Raw genomic sequence first — 6,301 nt, 5'->3', positions numbered from 1 at the left:
ATATTTATCAAAACCAGGAGACAGGGAAGTGCAAACATAGTGCAGGGTAACTGTGTTCCAGGTGCTTGTGGCAGTGCAAGTGATGACATCCTTCTCAACCTCAGTGGCTGATGGTTGATGATCAGCTCTTGCCACTGCAGAACCCTCAGTAGACTCTCTAGTCTGTGCTGACCAGTGACCATAGATGCCTAAGATGCGATTGCATTGCCAGTTTGGCCTCCATCCCTGGCAGTCTTCCTTAGCAGGAGCTAGGTTATTGACTTGCTAGAGATGTTTTAAAGCGGTTTTGAGAATTCAAACCCAAGCACAATGGGAATGAGAAGGAAGTTCAGTTTTCATTTGCTTCAGTTTCCAAATATGCTCATTTCTTGAGTTTTAATCTTAGTAACAAAGGAATCAACACTGAGATGGCAGTGCTTGCCTTAAAATTCTTTCATTAGAGCTCTCTGCTCATGTTTCCAACATTTTTAATGGTTCTTAGACCTTCTATATCATGGCATTTCAGCTACACTGCAGGGCATTACTTTTTATTGTGAGCAGAATTTGCTTAATGGAAACATGGTTTCTCTGTTAATGCAGGTGTTAAATACTCCTGCAGGCACAAAGGCATGCAAAAGGTATGATCTAGTAGTGTCCTCTAACACTTGGATGCAAAACCAAGCCTGGCTGGCTGCTCCACTTTCCCATCTTTGGTGGCACATGATGATTAAAAGGCAAATTTTAGTTTTTCGTCTATGAAAACTATGGAAAAGTATGGCATGGTAATGTATTGGAAAATGGCAACTGAAAGAGATTTGCATTGTCTAGCAGTGCAGAGGAGCACAGCAAAAGCACAAAGCTTATATCTGCAGGCAGGTACTGTTTTCTTATGACATCTTTCCACAACATTTAGCAGAATGAGCTCCACTCCTCTGGGTATCTGGGAAATTCCACAGTGTAAATAATGCTAACAGGCTATATGCACACTGAAATAAGAAAGATTTTCCCTATCCACAGAGTCTGCTGTAGCTCAGTGTAATCTGCTTCTCAGAGAGACTGTGGCTATTTTTAAGGCAAAATGGTGTTTTTCTTGGTCTTGTGCTCCAGCTAAAGACAGTGTAATGGAAAGCTGATAGACTATATTAGACTATATACTCAGTTACTGGACACCCACTGCAAACTCACAGCAAGTTCAATCTTTGAACAGAATACCAAGGGAAATGTTTTCTAACATTTGTATTTATTTACTGTTGTATTTACTTATTACAAGAAAAAAATTGTATTGTATTATTAACTAGTCCCCTAGATTCTCATTTTCTTTCCCAAAGAATGAAAATGATTCATTTAATTTTAAAGTTTACTTTATATTTAAAATAATTTATAAAGATGAACCTGCAGTTTGAGGATACCCATATCAGTTCATCAGGCCAGTTCAATACTTAAGTGGGCAAGTGCTGAAAGAGTACTATATATATATATTTATATATATACATGCATACACACACACATAAACAAAGAGATAACTGACTATAACACACTAATTTCAGTATACTAAGGACAGTTTAATGTATAGTGACAAATTCTCCTTCCAGCTGCACTACTTAATTGATATTTATGTCACTGGTTAACCAAATTTATATATTAAAATATATATATAAACTATAACATACTTTTCTTTGGGTTAAGTGAACATGTATGAATACCTGACTTGCATTATTTCATTTTTTACATTAATTTTTAAGACTAAAAAGAGTCTTCTCAGCATGAGAAGTGATATCATTTGACTTTAGAACTGACCCCAAATAGGAAATGGAGTACTTGTGGCCTGATACTTAATGCAGTGTGTCTCATTTTCCAGGTGCATACATCTGGTCTTTAATGGCCACTTTATAAGGACTGCATTATTTCATCTCAGTCCTTTCACCACAAATATTTGATGGTAATAAGATATGACTGTGGGATGTGTCATCTGTAGTACTGAATATATAGAACGGCGTGGGTTTACTATTTCTATCTGTTTCCATGTTCTGTTAGGGGTGACAATTTTTCATGGCAAAACATTGCTGGCAAGATGTGCAATGAGATTTGCATGACCAAATATCCTGTGAGTAGTGCAGTGGTTAGGGTAGGAAACAGAGCATCAGGATACCCCGGCTCTGTTCCCACTTCACATACTGACTCACTTCATGACCCTGGGGCAAATCGCTTAAGCTGGAATTTACAAGGGGGCTGAGATGCACTGCTCCCAGGGAAAGCCAAGCAGATTTGGGTGCCTGACTCCTTAGTCATTTAGAAAACCTCATGTCTCAGCTGTTTGGCATTTCAGTTTGCCCACATTAATACATGGACAAGGTTTACAAAGATATTTGGGTCCTCTGGAAGAAATTTTTTATTAAGGAAATCATAATCATGGCATAAATATGTACTCCTTACCAACACATCCTATTTGGTAGGTAAAAGCACATAAACAAGTAATTTCCTCTGGTCCTTGAGAAGAGCAGTTTGTTTCTCTTTTATTAAGACAATGGGTTTAAAAGTCTTACAGATTATAAAACCCATGTTTCCAAATTTATTTTGCCTACAAACCAGCAGCTACAGGGCCTTCATAATAGCAGAGTAGCAACTCTTGGTCCTCTGGCAGCTTGTCCATGCAGGCACAAGGAGGCATGACTTCTCTACTCTGTCATTAGACTCAGTCTAGGATCCAGAACTATTCTTCACCACCTTATAACCGAAAACTTAGCCAGGCCCTCACATCCTCAATTCTCCCTAGAACCCATGGGAACACTTAAGGGTACTCTTGCTGTTCAGCTGGTCAGACATATTAATCTCCATCTTTCCATCACCTCCCACTTTGCACTCTCTTCTCTTACTGCCCTGCCCTGCTTTTATGTCCTATGAGGAGATTCAGGTGCTGGCACTGGCGGGGCTTTCACAGCAGCCACTAAGGCAATAAGGTATTGCTGATATGCTTCTGATGCACAACAATCAGAGAGTGAATGCACTCATGTCAGACTATAGACTATATTAGAAAAATTGTATCAACCTACACTGCTGGAAGGTGTCTGCAGACCTCCCTCCAAAGCAGCTTGTGCATCACCAGGAAACCATGATGTGAGGAGGCCCCTGGTAAGCCACTGAGTTTGAGTGGGCACACTTCTACATAATTTTTTTTTCCCCTTTAGGAAGCAAACAAAATGTAATAATATGGGACATTTTAACACACAGGGTGGATTTATATGGGACTCTTTTACACACAGGGTAAATTTCAATCAATGTTTTTATTTGGAAATAGGGAAAAAGAAAAGGGATCTCTTCAAAGCAACGTAAACCACTGTGGTTCAAAATTTCTGTTCAAAGAGAAGTCCAGAGTTTGAGATAGTCTCATTTTTTTATAGTGAGAATATTTCTAAATTTCTGCTGAAAAATGTGAAAATGCTCCCAAGAATAGCTGTGGTTACTGCGCTGCAAAGAGAGAGAAAGGACAGCAACACACACGGACCTCTTTTGGGGAAAAAAGACCAACTTTATTGTACAGACAATCGGTATTTAAAGTGTGTTACGTGCAGCTAGGACAGGACAGTAGTTCATTGGACAATTGGGAAAAACATCCTTGGGACAGTACCTCAGGGTGTATCCCACGGGAAAGACACCAGGTGTTAACCTTTATTATGAATCCCACTCTGTTTTTCACCATATTATCACCTTGGGAGACTTCCTCCCTAACTGAAGCTGTAGTCAGCTTGTCAGCCTGGGAATGGACCTGAGAGTCAGGAGAAATCCAGGCCTGAAAAGGATTTTCAAGCTGTAATTCTTTAGCTCTCTAAATGTGTGTGCCCACAAATAGCCATTTTCTAATTGGAAACTGTGATTGCAATGAAACCTTTACGTAGTTGGTCAGCTTCAATTGAAAATGTATGATGGGTTCAATTTGGCACTGAGCTCATTTAACTTCAGGACATAATTTTGGAAAAAGAACAAAACTTACAGAGGCACAAGTCTTCTGTGAAGGCAATGAGTTACTCCAGTTTACACCAACAAAGGGGTAAACAGACAAGCTGTGAGCTTGCCTACCTACAGCATCTGGTGCATGTTTACGTATGGAAGATGTCTCATCTAGTCTCAAGCTGTGATTCAGGAGACAGGTCTATTTTAAATCTTCTGTAATAGCTGCCAGCCCTGTGCTGATGTATGGGTACATGGTGGATCTAAGAGGGCATTGGACATGATGTTTATGGCCACAGCCACTTGGTCCCCTATCCTGGAGTCTTGCCTGGCTCAGGAGCAAGGTAAAAAGGTGTCGAGTCCTGCTCACCAGTGGCTGGGAGATTGAGTGCATTGTTCAGCCTTGGGAGAGATGCAAAGAGAAAGGAAAGGAAAACATCAAGGTGAACAGAAAAGAAACAAACGGAAGCAAGGAAGTTTGGCTTAGCACTGAAAGTCCTTCACATGAAGCCAGCCAGGAGTGCAGAAAGGGAGAGATAATGAGGTGCAGGAGGTGGCATTTGGCATTGAAATAACTTTTAGCTCACATAGAGTGAATTTCCTTTTATCACTAGTAGTCTGGCTCATGAAGACTCAGAGGAAACTATCCTATTCCAAATGTTTGGCACTGAATGTGTTTGACTGCCTGCTACTTCCACATGTGAGTGAATCCAGTTTGCATATTTGTCTAATAACACGATTTGGCCCTGCATTTCGCTCTCACGCTGAAACCCAGAGTACAACCCAAGCACACCTTTCTCTTGCCCCAGCTGCTGGCCTATGCATTGCTGAACAGTCTGCTGGCACATGCTGGGGGCTGCTGTCATTTGTGCCAATACTTGGTATTGCCAAGGGGCTGCTACTGCACTGGGATCATGGAGATACCAAACTGCTTTTAGACTCACCCTTATCATGACATTTGCACTGAGATGGCAGCAAGAAATATCACTTTGCCTCCTGACACCATTCAGGGAACTCCTCCACTCAATCTCCCACTGCCAGCTAGGTCTTTTTTAGTGCAAGCTTAGAGAAACGTAGAGCCATACAAATTTGCCTTACATCAAAGATGATCAGGCCTCACCTCAAAGGTTATTTTTTTATAATCTCTGCTTTCTCTGGTTAGCCTGCCCATCAGCATTACTAGGCTCATGAACTCATGACCAAAGAGCAGCTGAAGCTCACTCTTATGCCCCTCGTTCACATTCTGCCTGTATTGCACCCCATCCAACAGCTCACTCCTTTGGCTTTGAAGAAGACTCGAATCAAGTACTGTGAGGGAGGCAACTAGGACAATAAATTATTAGCACTGCAGCTGTGAGGCAAAGAAGCTGAGAAAACAGTTGTGAGTAGAAAGAAAGAGGGGGTGACTATGTGTATTCTGCAGATAAGATTAATCCAGAATGTTGCAAATTCTACAAATCTCTTGATACAGTGAATTCATCTCCTCTGGCAAAGATTTCTTGGAAAGGGAAGCACTCTTTCTACTGGAACACACACACACACATGTATATATATAAGTTTGCTGCTACTATATTTGCTTGCTTGCAAATCACAGTGGGCTTCTCCAGAAATTATATTTGGTGTCTAAAAGTAAAAAAAAAAAATTTAAAAATAAAAAGAGTTATCATGATTTATGTCTTTGGAGAACAGCATTAAGACAGCATTTTTCTGACAAGGAAAACAAGCAGCAAATTAAGAAATGGAGAAACCTTACATTCAAGACTTAGCAAAACCTCCAGTGTGCATGAGGAATTTGAAATGCTTTTGACAACTGCCACAAATGCTTTTCCCCCAAAATTTTATTTTGTATTTTATAGGCTTCTGAGTTAGTGTATTTGTTTAAACCTGTTGTGTTTATTACAGCAAAGAGATGGGTTTGGCTGCTTTTTAATACTGGTAGTGCAGTTACAAGACTAGTAGCTCAGCAGAGCTGGTTCTCTCCATATACCCTTTTTTGTCTGTTAGTGTGCATTTATTCTGATTCTTTTTATACAGATACAATTTTTATGTTGCCCAGAGCCGTTGCAGATGTCCCGTCTCTGGAAGTGTTCAAAGCCCGGCTGGATGGAGCTCTGAGCAACCGGGTCTAGCAGAGGGTGTCCCTGCCCATGCAGTGGTATTGGAACCAGATGATCTTTAAGGCCCCTACCAACACAAAGCACTCCGTGACTCCGAGATTCCATGTCACAACCTTGCCCAGTCTGTGCCCACACGAACACGCGGACTGTAATGTGGGCATGTACATGCGGATACGGCCACTCGCCGGCGCAGACGTTTCCTACCAAGCCATTCCCACCTCACTGCAATCTGCTTTAAACAAAAGCTGGAACGAGGTGTG

This window comes from Sturnus vulgaris, chromosome 5 (genome assembly GCF_052056855.1).
Source record: "Sturnus vulgaris isolate bStuVul1 chromosome 5, bStuVul1.hap1, whole genome shotgun sequence".
Classification (NCBI taxonomy): Eukaryota; Metazoa; Chordata; class Aves; order Passeriformes; family Sturnidae; genus Sturnus; species Sturnus vulgaris.
This window is presented reverse-complemented; position numbering follows the sequence as displayed.